Consider the following 18,782-nt stretch of genomic DNA (forward strand, 5'->3'; position numbering starts at 1 on the left):
TCCAGTCCTGTGGCCACTGGTGAATTTCCCAAATTTGTTGGCATATTAAGTGCAGCACTTTAATGCATTATCTTTTAGGATTTGAAATAGCACAGCTGAATTCCATCACCTCCACTAGCTTTGTTTGTAGTGATGCTTCCTAAGGCCCATTTGACTTCACACTCCAGGATGTCTGACTCTACATGAGTGGTCACACCATTGTGGTTATCTGGGTCATTAAGATCTTTTTTTTTTTTTTTTTGTATAGTTCTGTGTATTCTTGCCAGCTTTTCTTAATATCTTCTGTTACCTTCTGCATATCTTTCTTAATATGCTTCTGTTAGGTCCATACCATTTCTGTCCTTTATTGTGTTCATTTTTGCATGAAATGTTCCCTTGGTGTCTCTAATTTTCTTGACGAGATCTCTAGATTAGAACTTTCATCCATAGTTCTTCAGGTACTCTGTCCATCAGATCTAATCCCTTGAATCTATTTGTCATTTCCACTATATAATCGTAAGGGATTTGGTTTAGGCCATACCTGAATGGTCTAGTGGTTTTCCCTACTTTCTTCAATTTAAGTCTGAGTTTGGCAATAAAGAGTTCATGATCTGAGCCACAGTCAGCTCCCAGTCTTGTTTTTGCTGACTATATAGAGCTTCTGCATCTTCAGCTGCAAAGAATGTAATCAATCTGGTTTTGGTATTGGCCATCTGGTGATGTCCATGTGTAGAGTCTTGTCTTGTGTTGTTTCAGGAGGGTGTTTGCTACGATCAGTGCATTCTCTTGGCAAAACTGTTAGCCTGTACCCTGCTTCATTTTGTACTCCAAGGCCAAACTAACCTATTACTCCAGGTATTGCTTGACTTCCTACTTTTGCATTCCAGTTCCCTATGATGAAAAGGACATCTTTTTTGTTGGTGGTGGTTAGTTCTAGAAGGTCTTGTAGGTAATCACAGAACTGTTTAACTTCAGCTTCTTTGGTATTAGTGGTTGGGGCATAGACTTGTATTACTGTGATATTGAATGGTTTGCCTTGGAAACAGAGACCATTCTGTCGTTTTTGAGATTGCACCCGAGTACCGCATTTCGGACTCTTTTGTTGACTATATGGGCTACTCCCTTTCTTCTAAGGGATTCTTGCCCACAGTAGTAGATATAATGGTCATCTGAATTAAATTCACCCATTCCAGTCCATTTTAGTTCACTGATTCATAAAGTGTTGATGTTCACTCTTGGCATCTCCTGTTTGACCACTTTCAATTTACCTTGATTCATGGACCTAACATTCCAGGTTCCTATGCAATATTGTTCTTTATAGCATCGGACTTTGCCTCCATCATCAGTCACATCCACAACTGGGTGTTGTTGTTGCTTTGGCTCAGTCTCTTCATTCTTTCTGGAACTATTTATCCAGTAACTTCTCCAGTAGCATATTGACTACCTACCAACCTGCGGAGTTCATCTTTTAGTGTCATATCTTTTTGCCTTTTCATACTTTCATGGGGTTCTCAAGGCAAGAATACTGAAGTGGTTTGCCATTCCTTCTCCAGTGGGCCACTTTTGGTCAGAACTCCCCACCATTACCCATCTATCTTGGGTGGCCCTTCTCAGTAGGTCCTAGGAAAACAAGACTAACTGCTTTGGACTCCAGGGGTGGGTACTGAGCCCTTCTCAGACTCTGCCTGCACAGCACTGTGTGCCCTTGTTGGGGTGCAGGGGTCACTTCCCATCTCTCTGGGCCTGTTTCCTCATATCTAAGAAGGAAGAGGTTGGGTTTGTGATGTTTATCAGTGAATGATCCATGGAAAGGAGTTTCATATCAAAGACACAGCATAGCTGACGTCCTTCTGTCTTTCACTGCCCTGTTCTACAGCCTTATCCATTTAATTCCTGGCCATTTACCTGCCATGTTTTCTGTCTTGAGATTACAGAATCTGTGTTCAGGAGACTCAAGGCCCAGTCTGGACAGGCCATACTATTGGCAGAGAATAAATTAAATTTCAACTAACCTGCCAGAGTGAGACTAGGCCTGATGGGGCCACTGCCCAAGCTGCAGGAAGGAGAACCAGCCTGCCCCAAAGGACCCTCTGAAGAACATGGCCCCTCATCCTCTTTTGGGCCCACAGCCACAGGCAGGGGCCAGCACCAGGAACTGATGGCCAGAGCATTGAGGTATTGACATGGTGCTGCCTGTTGCTGTGACAACCCAGAACAGTTCCAGGTCATGGACCGTGCCATTTCTAAAGCTCTAAAGTTTCCTGAGCTCAGAGACCATCCTTCCATCTTGCACGCACTCCCCTCTCAGTGGGCATTTTTCTGAGGTCGGAGGTAGGCAACGAGGAACCAATCTAGAGAAAGTGCCTGCTGCAGTTCAGACTATCTTTGGAGCCCAGTTTCAGTTCTGAAATTTGGACAGGAGGACAGCCATGATGACAATGGGACTGGAAACCCAATTCTTCTTGGAATGTTTTCAGGGAGCCCCCTCTGACTGAGATACTTGTGTAGAGCTGAGTGGCTGCATGAGACAGAAGTATCACAATTAAGGTCTTCAGCAGCTGACAGGCTGTCATGTTGAAGAGGGATTGTCTTTGTTTGGAATGAGCTCCAGTGTAGAAATATCAGGGTGGCAGGTTGGGCTCAACATAAGGGCAACACTTTCCAGAACTCAGATCAAGAGAAACAACACTTCAAAGGATGGTGGATTTGTCCACTGCTGTGGAACAAGTGGAGGCTCAAGGACATGACAGAAACGTTTTGAAAACAGTTGGCAGACAAACCAGGGTCAAGCAGGTTACCCTAGAACGTCAATTTCAGGAAGGGCCCTTTCAGTTTGGAGACTTGATTTCTAGAAAATCCCTAATAGAAGATGCTTGCCCTTTTGGGTGCCCAGTAGTGCCTGAAACCTTCCTGAAAGAAATCACTATCCAAACATCTTTGGATTTATAAAAAAAAAAAATTACATCTTTTCTCTCATCATTGGCCATCATTCCTCCTTTGGGGCCTCCTTATAAACACTGGGAGTTTTAAACTTCTTTTAACACTTCTCGCTTCACCCTTGAAATTCCTGGAGAATAAATAAACAGTATCTCCCTTGTTAAGGCATCTGTCCTATAAAGTGGGGTTCCAGTACCAGGTGCTGCTGGGGGATTTTACGTGTGGGTGTGTGTGTTCGTGTGTGTGTGTGCGTGTTCGTGTGTGTGTACTTCCCCCACTTTCTTTGCCAAGTTGGCTTTATTTTACACCTGTGGTTGATGGCTCTTGGATTAATTCCTCTGCTCTGGATTCTTGATGAGATGATTAGAAATGTGGCTACTGTTCCCTGCCATCTTCACTCTGCCTTGGGCTATTTAGGAAGCAGAATGCCAAGTTGATCTTTTGACTGCTCTTCCAGAGACAGTGAATAATGATTTAATTTATAGAAATGATTGGGAATGACAGAAGAGACTTGAGATAACCCCAGATCCTCACATCATGGAAAGTCTGACTGTTTTCCCCAGTGATATTCCATGGTGCAGGTTCAGAAACCATATCTTAAGGGAGAACTCATATAGGAACAGGATCAGACTTGAACTCAGAAAATAAGGGATTCAGTCTTGTGTCTCCCCACTTCAGATCTCAATTTTCTCATCCATAACATGGAGATTCATTTATTCATTAACTCAACTCAACAGAGCATTGTAGGCAAGAAGTAATAACTTTCTCTACTTGTGAAGTTGCTACACATATGAACTGGTTGAGCCATGTCTGAAAAAGTTTTATAAACTATAAAGTGCTTTGGGAAGGAATGGGTTATTATACATAAGATGGGATCCAAGATTTTTTTTCCTTTCTAATAAAGTCCATTATGTCCAGTTCTAGGGAACTGTGTCTTAGCAATGATCCTACATCTTCTGTGGCTGACATCACTGGAAAAATCGCCCTTTCTTCCATCCTGTCCAAAGTGAAAAGTCAACACATATATGAGAGAACAGAGGCTGACCTACGTCTATACTTGAGTTCTCTTTCAGCAATTAGCTGGAAGCCTAGTTGCTGGGATCTCTCTAGACATACAGTCTTCTAAGAAGCTCTTCACATGCCCCAAGTTGTATAAGGCATCAAGGCCACTTTTCTGTTCTGGGGAAGCTGAGGAAGGCAGCAAGAAGTAGTGACAACCAACACAACAAACTGTATCACTCTTAGAGACATCTTCGTCATTCACTGTGGTCCTGTCTCCCTATCTTACCAGGAAGAGCTGTTGTGATGCTCCAGTGAGGCAATGTTGCAAAAGATCTTTGCAAAGTTAAAGAGCAGGTACTATTTTTCAGGTATTATTTTTCTATGCTTACCACCTGAACTTGAGTTAGCCCTTGTGATGCCTGCCTATCTCCATGCCTCTCAATTACCAATACTGGCTTGGGCTGCAACCACAAGTGATATTTGATATTCTGATCAGTATCTACTAAATAAGTTTCCAACACTTTTATTTTTTAAGAGTTGTTCTCTCTCTTTCTAAATAACTTTGAGAATCATTCTCCCAACACAGAAGTTAAAAACTGATTTCACCTGATAGCTTAGCTGTCTGGCTAATGCCACCCTGTTATCAGGAAGTAGAGCTCTATTTCCTTTTTTGTTTAAGCTGCAGTCATTCTAAGTCATGACCATCTACAAGTTAATGAATATGACTTAATTTCCAAGCCGATGACGGTACTGAGATAGTACACCACTCCTTGCAACACCTCCCAGACAACTTCCTGCAGTTAGACCTACTGATAGATGGGAAGGATTACTTAACATTTCTAAAGCACAAAGGAATTTATGACTTGTTTTTATTAGTTCTTCCTTAGATGTCCCTAAAAGTATGGTCCATAAAACATTGGTGAAGAAATCTGGGTCCTGGGTAACACCATCAACATGACAAATCACCATTTCCATGGATAAGACTTGTGTGATTAATTCCTCCAGTAAATTCCTGTGGGGTCAATCAAGTTTTGACATTAACAGTAAAGGGATTGTGAGAGTGCCATCCAACTATCAATGAAAGTGACTGGTGCCGATGGTCTTTCAAAACTCCACCAAGTAAGCTAATGATTTTCAGATGCATTTTCCTCCAGCTGGGTTTCTCTCTTTCCTACATGGATATCTTAATTTTCTCAAAGGTGGAACAGGGAATCTGGAGCCCTAAGAAGAGAAATAACTCGCCCACATTCATTGAGTAAAGTGGCTGCAGAGCCAAGACCATAGCACTGGTAGGTGCTTGATAAATAAATACTTGATAAATGAATGACTGAAGGAACTCAAAACTGGTACATGTTTCTCTACCCTGACTTGGCTCTACAAAAAGCTAAAATGTGGCAGGTCCAAACAGATGGGCTATAGATGAAGCTCAAATTTTGAAGGTTTTGTATGAAAAAAAAAAACTGTAAAATATCTCATTACTAATTTTTAAAAAACTATTGTTCAATCAATAATGTTCAACCAATAATAGTTTGGATATACTGGGTTAAATAAAATACTATTTTTTTTTAAATGACAAAAAATAGTTTATTTCTTTGATACAGAATATACAATATTGCACTCATGTTGCAAGTAGTGTGTAAAAAAAGAACTCTATTTAGACTGTCATAACAATTGTCTGGGCCTGATATTTCATGGCGTCACCAACAATAACTGTAGCACTGCCCTTTAACCCACTGAAAAGGGCAACGCTTGATAAAGCCTGCTTTTTATTCCAGCGTCAGTGACCAGCAGTTTAAAAACTATATGCATAATGAGGAAACTTCAGTTATATAACTACCTTTCAGTCACATAACTACCTTTAAGTCTGAGGCACTGGTAATCTGTATCCATATATTAAAGAACTAAATACTGTCAAGCTATTTTCCAGGTTTTATCAATTATTTTTCAATAACTTTTCCTTTCCATTGTACTTAATCATATTACCTAATATGCTATTCTTTCCTGAACAAATGAAACTATTTTGCAGCAATAACTATTGTTCATCCTTGTGAAACCCATTATAAACTTTTTTATTCAGACTGAGCTACAAAGTCTGATTTTCTCAGAGTCACTCAGCAATTTGGGTTAATTCAGAGTTAGGAAAGGATTTCCCGCCACCAGCCACACACTCAGCCCCTGAGCTGAGGCCTGAATCCAGACACACAAGAGGGAGTGTTAACCTGATCCTGCTGGGGTCTGGGGACACCCTATTCCTGCCTCACACACACCCCTGACATTTACTTCATAGAGTCACTGTCATTGATACACAAGTGCTCTGGAAGATCTCAGTGCTTTTAAACAGTAACCAATTTGTTTTCCTGGTTTTCATCTATTACATGGGTGTTTGGTAGCTATTTCTGCTGCTTAGTCACTTCAGTCATGTTGGACTCTGTGCGACCCTATGGACTGCAGCCTGCCAGGCTTCTCTGTTCATGGGATTCTCTAGGCAAGAGTACTGGAGTGGGTTGCCATGCCTTCCTCCAGGGGATCCCCAGGACCCAGGGGTTGAACCCGTGTCTCCTGCATCTCCTGCACTGCAGGCAAATTCTTTACTATTGAGCCACCAGGGAAGCCCACATGAATATAAAATACTATTAAAATCAATCATATTTGTTTCTTTTTTTAATATGGCAAGAAAATTTTAAATTCCATGTATGGCTTCCCTTTGTGGCTTGCATTATAAATCTATTGGGCTCTATTGCAATCTAGATTAGAGAAGCTTTAGAAAAAGAATTATTGCAGGGTTACAGGAGATGAGTAAAATAGGTGAGAGATTAAGAGATACAACCTCCCAATTATAAAATAAGCCACAGGGATGTAATGTGCAACATTGGGAATATAGCCAATAATATTGTAATAACTTTGTATGGTGAGAGAGGATAACTGCTAGATTATCATGGTGATTATTTTATAATGCATAAAAGTATCAAATCACTTTGTTGTACAAAAAAAGAAAAAAGCCTTAAAAATTAACCAAAAAGAATTATATATGAATTGTTAACCTTTCAGCAAAAATTACTTTTTCAGTCTAGCTGAGAAACTAGGAAATAAAGATAAGGGTAATTAACTTTCTTGGCAACAACAAAAAGATTCCTCCTTCTTTTTTCTACCTTAATTCTTTCCCTAAAGTTTCCTTTGCAGTCTCTTTAACCACATACCTAGAAAGCTGGGAAATCCACTGAAGTATTGGTAGCTTGTTGGGTGGCTGACCAGCCAACCCAGGAAGCCAGGCATCTAACCAGAAGAACAACCACCCCAATTCCAACTGCCACAGGCACAGAAGTCATATTCGAACCAAGGAAGTATTTTTGGAGTATACTCTTGGTGAATAAGTTTTCATAACAATAATTGCCATAATAACTGACATTTTTATAGCACTTTGCAAATTTATCACGTATTTTCATGTATCATCCCATTCGATTCTTGTAATGACCCTATAATATAGGCGTTATTATGATCCCATTTGATACAGACACAAAACTCAAAATGATTAAAAGCTTTGCTTATGCCCACACAGCTAGAAGGTGGTAAATGTGGTTGGAAACCCTGGCCTCCGAATACAGGTCTTTAGTTTGTATCTCAGGGCATCCAGAATCCAGCGTGTGAGCTCCCACCAGCCTGACTGAGGGTTCAGCGGCCCCAGTGTCCTTTTCCTGAAGTGCTTCTCTAGAATAGGCAACAGCAGAGGAGGAAAGGAAAGATTTAAGAAGAGAAGAAAAATTCAGGTAAGGGAACACAAATGTAACATCTTGATGCGAAACTCCCTTAACAGCACACCATAATCCTCACTCTAATGACCTTTTATGCTGATGCACACGGAAAAGAAAGTGTTATCAAGGCCAAATCCTTACTAGGGGAAATCTTACCTACTGCTGGGCAGACGCCAGCATTACTGTGTCCATCTGAAAGATGAGGAAACTGAAGCTCAAAGGTATTAAGTTCAATGTTCACTCCACCACCCTAAGTTGGTTTGTACATCATTATGCAAATCATATGCATCTTTATTACTGCCATCTATTTTTTGTCCTTATTCATTAATATTCAACAATTATCTTTATTTTTATACTAGTTTCTATTTCTAGTTTCTTTGGATTTACCTTGTTTCCTTTCTCTGGCTCTTAAAATAGGTTTAGGGTCTTAAAATTTTTTTTGCTGTTTTTTTCTGGTAAATGCACTTAAGGCTATGAATTTTCCTTCAAGTATCACTTTTACTGCATCCATGTGTTTCCATTACTTCCACTGCATGTGATAATATCAAAACTCATTTCTTTAATGCTACTTCATTAATACTTTCTTATTATTCAGTTCTAAATATTTTTAAATTTTCACTGGCTTTCCTCTTTAATATGGATTTGACATGGAAGTATGATTTTTATTATCCAAAAATAATATCTGTTTTTTGAATACATGGTGCAAAATTAAAGAGATATGAAAAAGCATGCAGTGAAAAGAGCAGTATGGAGATTCCTTTAAAAAGCTAGTAATAAAGCTATCATATAACCTAGCAATTCCATTACTGGACATACACCCTAAGAAAATCATAGTTCAAGAAGACACATGTACCCCAATGTTCATTGCAGCATGATTTACAATAGTCAGGACATGGAAGCAACATAGATGACCATGGACAGATGAATAGATAAAGAAGTGTGGTACATATATAAAATAGAATATTATGCTCAGCCATAAAAGGAGCAAATGTGAATCGGTTGAACTGAGGCGGATGAACCTAGAGCCTGTTATACAGAGTGAAGTAAGCCAGAAAGAGAAAACAAATTTTGCAGATTAACACATATATATATAGAATCTATAAAAATTATACTGATGAACTTGTTTGCAGGGCATGAATAGAGATGCAGATGTAGAGAAAAGATTCATGGACACTGTAGGGGAAGGACAAGGTAGGACGAATTAAGAAAGTACCATTGACGTATATATATTACCTTGTAAAATAGATAGCTAGTGGGAACTTGCTGCAAAGAGCAGGGAACTCAGCTTAGTGCTCTGTGAAGACCTAGAAGAGTGGGATGGGAGTGAGTGGGAGGGACTCTCAAGAGGGAGGGGAGATATATAGAGATATATATACATAGAGAGAGAGAGAGAGTTATAGTTATGACTGATTTGTGTTGTGCGGCAGAAACAACACAACATTGTAAAGCAATTATCCTCCAATTAAAAATAAATTAATTAAATAAAAAAGAAAAGTCTCTCAAAAGCTACATATGTGTGATTCTATTATGATGCATCACAAAAAAGGCAAAACTATAGGGAGAGAAAGCAGATCAGGGGCTAAAGATGGTGGGAGCTTGGCTCTAAAGAGACGGTAGAAAAGCTGAGAGGTAATGGAACTGTTCTATGCCTGCACTGTGGTGGTGATTGCATGCTGTATACGTTTGTCAGGGCTTCCCAGGCGGGGCGGTGGTAAAGAATCCGCCTGCCAGTGCAGGAGATGCAAGAGACCCAGGTTCAATTCCTGGGTTGGAAAGATCCCCTGGAGTAGGAAGTGGCAACCCACTTCAGTAGTCTTACCTGGAAAATTCCATTGACAGGCTTCAGTCCATGGGGCTGCAAAGAGTAGGACATGATTGAGAGTGCACACACACACACACACATTTGCCAACAGTTGGGGAAATGTTTAATAAGAATGGTGTGCTGCACTGTACATAAATTACATCTTAATTTCTTTAAAAAAAGTCTCCTTTGCCTCTCCAGAATTAAACACTACCTTCCCCTTTCATCTAAAATTTATAGCTTTGTTTTTTCTCTTCATAGTACAGCAACATCTATTTTAGTTACAAGGAAATTTCTAAAACTATCTAATTTAAAAAAACTGACTATTAAAACAATATTCTGGACTAGAACATGTCCTTTGCAATCATCACAATTTGCATACTGTGATTCACTGGTAAAAAATTATCTTTAACACATAGACCCCTATACCTGGGATCTACCATGTGTGCTGGAATCCATTAGCACATCTTGGAAAGCTCAGGGGACTCTGGCAAAGTTCTGAACCCTCCTCTCTGTGTCATTGCTTGAAATACAACCAGAAAGATCAGGTTCACAGTGTGCTTAAGCCCTGGACAGCATCAGCTCTGGTGACATGAGTTAAGTAGTCATAGGAGAAGTTTGCTAAGATGACATAGTTATACTCATCCATTCCCAAACTAAAATAATCTCATTGTCTTTAATATTGCTGGGTTATGACAGCCAAACAATAGGATTAAACAGGGAGTGGGTGAGGTCCATCAACAGTATCATAATAATCCCTCCTGTGCGGGAGGATGCAGTAAAAGAAAGCCCTGCTCTAGGAGGACTGCTCATTAATGGAGTCTTCACCTTAATCCAGAAAGTCTTTAAAGATGTTGAACCCTTGCTTAGTCATTAAGTACACAAGTATGGTTGGAAAAATCACTCTCCCTATGCCTTGTTTTCTTCTTCCATAGAGAAAATTCCACCCATTTCACTTGTCACCAGAGAGACTGAGAGGAATTGTGGGCAGAGTCCAAGCACCAGAGAAGATTCCTTCCATAACCACTGTATTTGTCAAGTGAGGATCTCTGATTCTCCTACTGTAATGATGAGGGTAGCCTCCTATCCTAGTCCCTCAATGGTCAGGAGGTCCAAAAGAAACTCTCATCTGTGAATTTCTCAATAAGCATCATATCATCACCAAATGAAATAATGGATGGATAAGGGCTTTGGACCTTACAAAATGCTGTAATGGCGTCAATACCTCCCTTACATACCCACACACTCTTTCCTACATAAATAATTCAAGCCTGTCCTTCAAAAATCAGCTCAAGCACCAACTCCTCCAGGAAGCCTTCCTGGAATGCCTGGCTGGAGCTTTAGTGGCCCTCCTCTGGGTTCCCAGAGCCTCTCATGCTACACTGTGATTGTAATTTGCTAGTCTGTCACCTCCTCTGATCTGGAGGCTAATGGTCCAAGTCTGCATCCCTCCTGTTTTCATCTCAGGGGAGGTATGACGCCCAGCAGAGTGGGCATGCAAACACGGTTGTCAACAAATTCTTACTGATGAAATTTAAGGTGTTGCTTTTACAAAGTCTTCCCATCTCTCGACCAGATATAATTTTTCTTTACTCTGAACTCAGAGTGTTTTCTGTCTTCTTCTCTTATGAGATTGTAGCAAGTCACGTCACTCTCTGAGCCCAGTGACAGCCACAATACTCATGCTAATGCTGCGGGAGCAGAGAGCTGGGAAGGTGCTCTGAAGGGACTGAGGGAGAGGAGCAATGGGGAAAAGGCTCAAAACTTTTAAAATTTATTTTATTGAAGTGTAGTAGATTTATAATGTGTTAGTTTCTGCTGTACAGCAAAGTGATTCAGTTTTACATATGTATATGTTCTTTTCCATTATGGCTATCCGGGATATTGAATATAGTTCCCTGTGCTATACCGTAGGACCTTGTTGTTTATCCATCCTATATATAATAGTTCAGGGTTTCCAGGTGGCACTAGTGGTAAAGAACCCACCTGCCAACACAAGAGACTCAGGAGACACAGGTTCAATCCCTCAGTTGGGAAGATCCCCTGGAGGAAGAGCATAGCAACTCACTCCTATAACCTCGCTTGGAGAATCCAGTGGAGAGAGGCACTTGGTGGGCTACAATCCACAGGGTCACAAAGAGTCAGACATGACTGAAGTGACTTGGCCTGCACACACACGCATGCTAGTATGCTAATCCCACACTTCAAGTCCTCCCCTCCCACACTCCCTCCCTTGGCAACCACAAATTCGCTATGTCTGTGAATCTGCTTCTGTTCTTTGGATAGGTTCATTGTGTCACATTTTTATTATGGATTCTGCATAGAAGTGATATTATATGGTATTTGTCTTTCTGGCTTACTTCATTTAGTATGATAAATCTCTAGGTCCATTCCATGTTGTTTCAAATAGCATTGTCTCATTCTTTTTTATGGCTGAATAATATTCCATTGTGTATATGCACCACATCTTCTTTATCCATTCATCAGTTGATGGGCATTTAGGTTGCTTCCATGTCTTGGCTATTGTGAATAGTTCTATTATAAATCTAAGGGTGCATGCATCTTTTTGAATTATAGTTTTCTCTGGATATGGGCTTCCCTGGTGGCTCAGATGGTAAAGCGTCTGCCTGCAATGTGGGAGACATGGGTTCAATCCCTGGGTAGGGAAGATCCCCTGGAGAAGGAAATGGCAACCCACTCCAATACTCTTGCCTGGAAAATTCCATGGATGGAGGAGCCTGGTAGGCTACAGTCCATGGGGTCGCAAAGAGTTGGACATGACTGAGCAACTTCACTTTCTTTCTTTTCTCTGGATATAGGCCCAGGAGTGGGATTGCTGGACCATATGGCAACTATTTTTAGTTTTTCAGGAACCTCTATACTGTTCTCCATAGTGGCTATGGGAAAGCCGCTCAGTCACGTCTGACTCTTTTCGACCCCACGGTCTGTCCATGGAATTCTCTAGGCAAGAATACTGGAGTGGATTGCCATTCCCTTCTCCAGGGGATCTTCCCAACCCAGGCATTGAACCAGGGTCCTCTGCATTGGCAGACAGATTCTTTTCCTTCTGAGCTATCAGGGAAGCTGCAAATGTCTATTTAGGTCTTCTACTCATTTTTTCATTAGGGAAGTGGTTATACCAATTTACATTCCCACTGACAGTGTGGGAGGGTTCCCGATTCTCCACACCCTCTCCAACATTTGTTATCTGTAGATTTTTAAATAGCGGCCATTCTGATTGGTATGAAGTGGTACATTATTGTAGTTTTGACTTGCATTTCTCTAATAATTGTAGACATTGACCTTCTTTTCTTCTGCCTGTTGGCCATCTGTATGTCTTCCTCAAGGAAGTGTCTATTTAGGTCTTCTACTCATTTTTTCATTAGGTTGTTTGCTTTTTGGGGTTGAGTTGTATGAACTATTTGTGTATTTTGGAAATTAAGCTCTTGCTGGTTGTATAATTTGCAAATATTTTCTCCCAGTCCATAGGTTGTCTTTTTGTTGATGGTTTCTTTTGTTATAGAAAAGCTTGTGAGATTTATTAGGTTTCTTTTGTTTATTTTTGCTTTTATATCTTTTGTCTTGGGAGACTGACCTAACCTTGGAAGAATGACCTAAGAAGACATTGGTATGAATTATGTAAGAGGATGTTTTGCCTATGTTCTCTCCTAGAAGTTTTATGGTGTCTGGTCTTGTATTTAAGTCTTTAAGGGCTTGAATTCTTGCTTCATCTTTCCTGTGTACCCTTTTCCTGTGAAACCAGGAACACAGTTTAGAGACTGAGTCAGGATTAACTCTCAGCCATGCATTCACTTCCCTCCCTTCTCTGGAATGCCTGACTCTTCACAGGGCTGATCTCTCTTCTGTGGAGGTCCCTGACATTCCCACTGGCTTCCTGTGGGTGACACACATCTTGCTGATTTCCCAGCGTCCGCAAAGACAGAGAGGCTCTGAATCCTCATTACACACTGATTACTAAAGAGTGTTCAAAGATTCCTCTCTACAGCCCTACTCACAAACTCTGGCTTGATCAATGTGCCATAGGTCTATGAATGTCCCAACTTACATGGGTCACAGCTGGGATCCCAATAGAGGAGAACATATTATTTAGAAAGTTTAACTAAATGGTCTCCAGAATGCCTCAGGCCTACAACCTTACATGTTTAAGCACATTCCCTGCTTCCCAGAAATGTAGAATCTTAAAAGTCAATGCTGAGAAGGCTCTTGGAGATCAGCCAGCCCGGCCCACTAATTCTTAGATTGGGAAACCGAGGCCCAGAGAAGGTATGTGAGGTGGCAGGACCAGAACTTGAACACAGCTTTCCCGACCCAGATTAATGATTCTTTCCTGATCCTTTGGCTGCCTTTGGGGATAGCAAATAGCTCTCTGCACCAGGGAATTGAGTGGCGAGGTTCTTAACATTTCTTTCAAATGAACTGCAGAAGCTTATGTGTGCTTTGACTAAAGCTGTTCATGACTATTGTCTAGACAATCTTGAACAGGAAAATTCTGAAATCACTACAGTTAGAAAGTCATCAAAGAGGGATGAGTTTGAGCCGCAGCTCTACTACTGACAAGATGACTGACTTTGGACAAATTGCTTGCGTGAACCTCAGTTCTCTGTCGTGGGCAACTGAGTCATCAGTGGCACATCACATCAGTGCTGCCCAACACAAACCCTGTGAGCCATGCTGGAATTCTCTAACAGCACAGCAGTTGCCAAGTCCTGCTGATTCCTACACTGATGTCTTTATCTCTTCCATTTCTCTCTTTCCCCTGATCCTTTTCTCGTTCAGGCTCCTGTTTCTGCTGCTCTGAATTATGGTCATAGCTGACCTCACTTGCAGCTCCAGAACTGGGACATCTCAGCTGCCATCCCACAACTGAAAACCTTCCCACCAATCTCAGGGTAAATTCAGACTTCATACTAGGCCCTCTAGGGTCTGCTGTCTGCCTACCTCTCCGGCCTCATTCCTCATCTTCCCAACCCATCATCTCCATTCTTCTATCCCACGCCTGGTCCTTTTAGTTCCTTTAGGAAATCTTGCTTTCCCCGGGTCTGAGTTAACCCATTAAGTTAACACTCTGAGCCACTTCTATTATGACCACAGGACACACTGTATCTTCCCTTTACCTGACTATCCCCCACAGCAAGATGGTCCCATAGAAGGGACCTTCTTGATCATGAGTTTCATTGTATCTCCAGAGCCAAGTATTGTGCCAGACAATATGGCAGACACTTCATTTCTTTTGAGAAATGTGAATGGATCTGTAAAATGATATGATATGATAAGAATGTCACACAGAGTAAATGAAATACGTCTGCACAGTGTGTAACATGCAGAAGTGACTTTTAATCAGTTTTTTCTCATCCCTGTTTCCCTTTTTGATCTGCTTCTAAAAGGGTAAAAACTGGAAGGGTGACAACACAGCAAAGAAAGTAGAAAAAGACTTGAAAAAATTCTTCATAAAAGATGATATCCAAGTGGCAGAAAAGTGCTCAATTTCATTAGTCATCAGGAAATACAAATTAAAACCTCAATGTAATACTGCCCCCACCCACCAGAATGGCTAAAATGAAAAGGATAGATAATAGCAAATGTTAACAAGGCCGTGTAACAACTAAAACTCTCATACATTGCTGTGGGGTGTGTAAAGCAGAACAATTACTTTGGAATAGTGTTTGGGGGAATCGAGTAAAATGAACATATTCATACTCCGTGACTCAGCAATTCCACTCCCAGATGTGTGCCCAACAGAACTGCATTCATATGTTCACCAAAGATGTGCTAGAATGTTCATAGCAAGGACTGGAAACAACCCAGATTTCTATCAACATCAGAATGGATAAACAAACTGCTATTTACTTACACAAGAATATTACATAATAATTAAAATGACAACCTCTGCAGGACATCATGGTTTAATTTCGTATATATCATGATGAGCAAAAAAAGCCAGACACAAAAGCATACCTGCTATATAATTCCATTCATATGAAGTTCAAGAACAAACAGAAAAATTATGGCCTTAGAAGTCATGACAGAGTTTACCCTTGGAGAGATGCAGTAATGATTGGAAGGGGCTACAAGTGGGGCTTTGGGGATTCTGGTAATTTTTTTTTCTCTATTTAGGTGGTGGTTACCCAGATGTGTTCACTTGTGACAGTAAGTCTAGAACTTCGATTTGGGGGAGATTTCTGTCATTCTTAATGAAAAGAGTGGCTCACTGTGCTAAACTATTGGGAGGAACCATGTGGTTTATGCTTTCCTTCTGGGAATCTGTATTTAGTACATGCTTGGCAGAAGGTGCCTATGTGACCTCCCTCTACTTAAAGATCTAGGCCTCTGAGCTCAGGGAAGCTTCCCTGGTAGGCAAGATTATATACCTGCTGTTGCAATTCATTGTTGAAAGAATTAAGTATGTCCTGCTAGACTCCACTGGGAGAGGACTCTTGGAAGTTGGGCCTGGTTTGCCTCTGGGCTTCACCGCATGCACTTTTTCCCTTCACTGATTTTGCTTCGTATCCTTCCACTGTAATAAACCTTAGCTGTGAGTACGACTATATGCTGAGTCTTAGGAGTCCTGCTAATGAATGATTGAGGGCCTCCCTGGTGTCTCAGATGGTAAAGAATCCACCTGCAATGCAGGAGGCCAGGGTTCAGTCCCTAGGTGGGGAAGATCCCCTGGAGAAGGGAATGGCTATCCACTCCAGTATCCTTACCTGGAGAATTCCATGGACAGAGGAGCCTGGCAGGCCCCAGTCTGTGGCGTCACAGAGATGGACATGACTGAGTGACTAACACTTTCACTTCAGTGAACGATTGAACCTGAGAGCAGACCCTGGGACAGAGTTAGAAGTGGATTTCCCTAGAAGGAACCTGACTGAAATACAGTGAAGGGGCTGTTGGGAAAGAAGGAAGGACAAAGGGGCAGGAGATGCTGCACACCTGCTGTCAGGATGGCTTTGGAGATAGGGCTGGAATAAAATAGCTGCTGGTTCCTGCCTCTTGTTAGAGGGAAAAGTTACCTATAGCATTCAAAAACGTGAGTTCTACTCCAGAAGAACTGGCTTGCATCTCCCCTGGCTACTTGCTGGCCAGAGTGAGAAGGGAAATCCAGACTGAGAGATGCCTTTGGTTTCATCCTCTCCTCCAGAGCCCAACTCTTCCAAAAGGGAAGCTCAAGGGGGCTAAGGAGGTTGACATTGCAACGTCCTCTTCTCTAAGGCAGAGGGCAAAGTGGTTGCCAGGAGTAAAACTTTGGATAAACTAGGGAAAACCAGAGGAGGCAATGCAGCCAATTCTTCAGGCCCACATCCCCTTGGCATTCCAACCATGATCTCCTGGCAGCTGTAATGTTAGCCGTATAAATGCTGAATGCTTGGGACTTGTGTAAATATGCAATTTTTTGAAAGGGGGAATTTTTGTAATGGCTTTGTATTTTGTGGCTAGAGCATCTGGATGTTTGGTTAAAACTGAAGAAAAGTCCTAGCCATGTAAGTTCATAAATGCTAGAGAGATCATCCCAAAGAGGGAAACTGAAAAATTAACAACAAAAAGTATTCGTGAAATACATCCTTACTGATGATTTTCACTTTGAGTTTTGCCTATTGAGCCTCTGGCATGACCAAACCAGGTCTGTTTGCCTGGTGCTCAGCCAGCCAAACTCTGATATGCTGAGGTTTGCAGTGGAGAAAGCATTTATTCACAAGGTGGCCAAGCAAGGAAGTGGGAGAACAAGTCTCAAATCCGTCTCCTGGAAGGCGAGGGGCTGGGGATACTTATGGGATAAAGAAGTAGGGTAGTCTGAGGTGTGGGGACAGATGACTGGAGGTAAGAGAAAGGTGAAGTAATCGATGTTCTGTACAAGCATATCTGTCTTACATGCTTCTTTGTGGGACATTGTTCAGAAAATAGCATCATTAACATGATCTGAGAATGGAGTTTTTGGCCTCTGAAGACAAAAGGTCATGAACTGGACACTCACACAGGCCCAGTTGAATGGTCAGTGGTCTCTACTGATTTGAATTGAACAAGACTAGCTCCACGTTCCTGGAAAACAATTCAAGCAACCAATTCTAGAGTGACCCACACATCAGAGGTGTTATTTATAACGGGAAGTTAAAGGAGTCTTGTGATATATTATCTAAGTTACCTGAAGCTTGGAGGACATATGTTTGTGAGAATAATTAAAGCAAGTTATTAAAGCAATAATAAAAGCAATAATTAAAGTAAGTTATTCAATGAAGGATATTATTTACTAAGCAACTTATGGGCTTCCTAGGTGGTACTAGTGGTAAAGAATCCACCTGCCAATGTAGGAGCCACAAGAGATATGGGTTCGATTCCTGGGTTGGGAAGATCCCCTGGAATAGGAAATGGAAACCCACTTCAGTATTCTTGCCTGGTAAATTCCACGGACAGAGGAGCCTGGTGGGCTATAGCCCATGGAGCCACAAAGAGCCAGAGTCAACTGAGCACACGCACAAACAAGCTAAAGTTTAAGGGATCTAATTAATAGTTGCCCTTGGTTTCATGGGGAAAAGGCAATTGACATGAAAATATAGGCACTCACCGGCTGAAAACACACTTTGGAGTTTTAAAAAGCAGTTTTTAGTAGCTAATACTCATCTGATAATATCAGATCTTGCAAATGCCGATCGTAACAGGCTTATGTTTTTGCCTGTTGTGCATATATTTGAGTGGGTCGGTTTGGACTCTAAGAATCCAGACTCTAAGAATCTGGACTCTCAGAAAGTGCTTGGGAAAGACTCGCTTGTCACTGGGCTTAGAACCTGGCCCTTTGGTCCACTAGCATCAGCTATTTCTGGCACCAGGGAAATGCCATTGGCCTTTGGGGTCCTAAATTCACTGATCCTAAGGGCCTACGCCTAACTCTGACCTTAAACCTAACGCTCTCTGCTCTGGGTCTTTATAGCCTCAACTGGAGCTGGGCTTACCTAAAAGCTGGACTCAAGCTCTAGAAACTGGTACCCATGTAGATAAAAAGTCCTAAACAAAGAGAATGTCATGGATTCTGGCTGAACTGTCTGGTTCGCATACAAGTGTCCACAGGAAAGGGCTTAGGATCAGATGGGACCATCTGAGAAGGAGCTCCTGCAGAAGCTCCTCAGTGCTTCTGACACAGACTGATGGCATTCTCACTTGAGTTTTTCCTGCTGGCAGCTGCACCTCAGTGCCTGCAACCCCTCAGCTTCCCACAGAAAAATGGGAGTCTCACGCCCACTTCAGAGACGTCTGCCTGCTGTTCCCAGAATACGCACTGATGGCCCCTCCCCTCTCTTCCTGGG

The sequence above is a fragment of the Bos javanicus genome, chromosome 13 (assembly GCF_032452875.1).
Source record: "Bos javanicus breed banteng chromosome 13, ARS-OSU_banteng_1.0, whole genome shotgun sequence".
Lineage (NCBI taxonomy): Eukaryota > Metazoa > Chordata > Mammalia > Artiodactyla > Bovidae > Bos > Bos javanicus.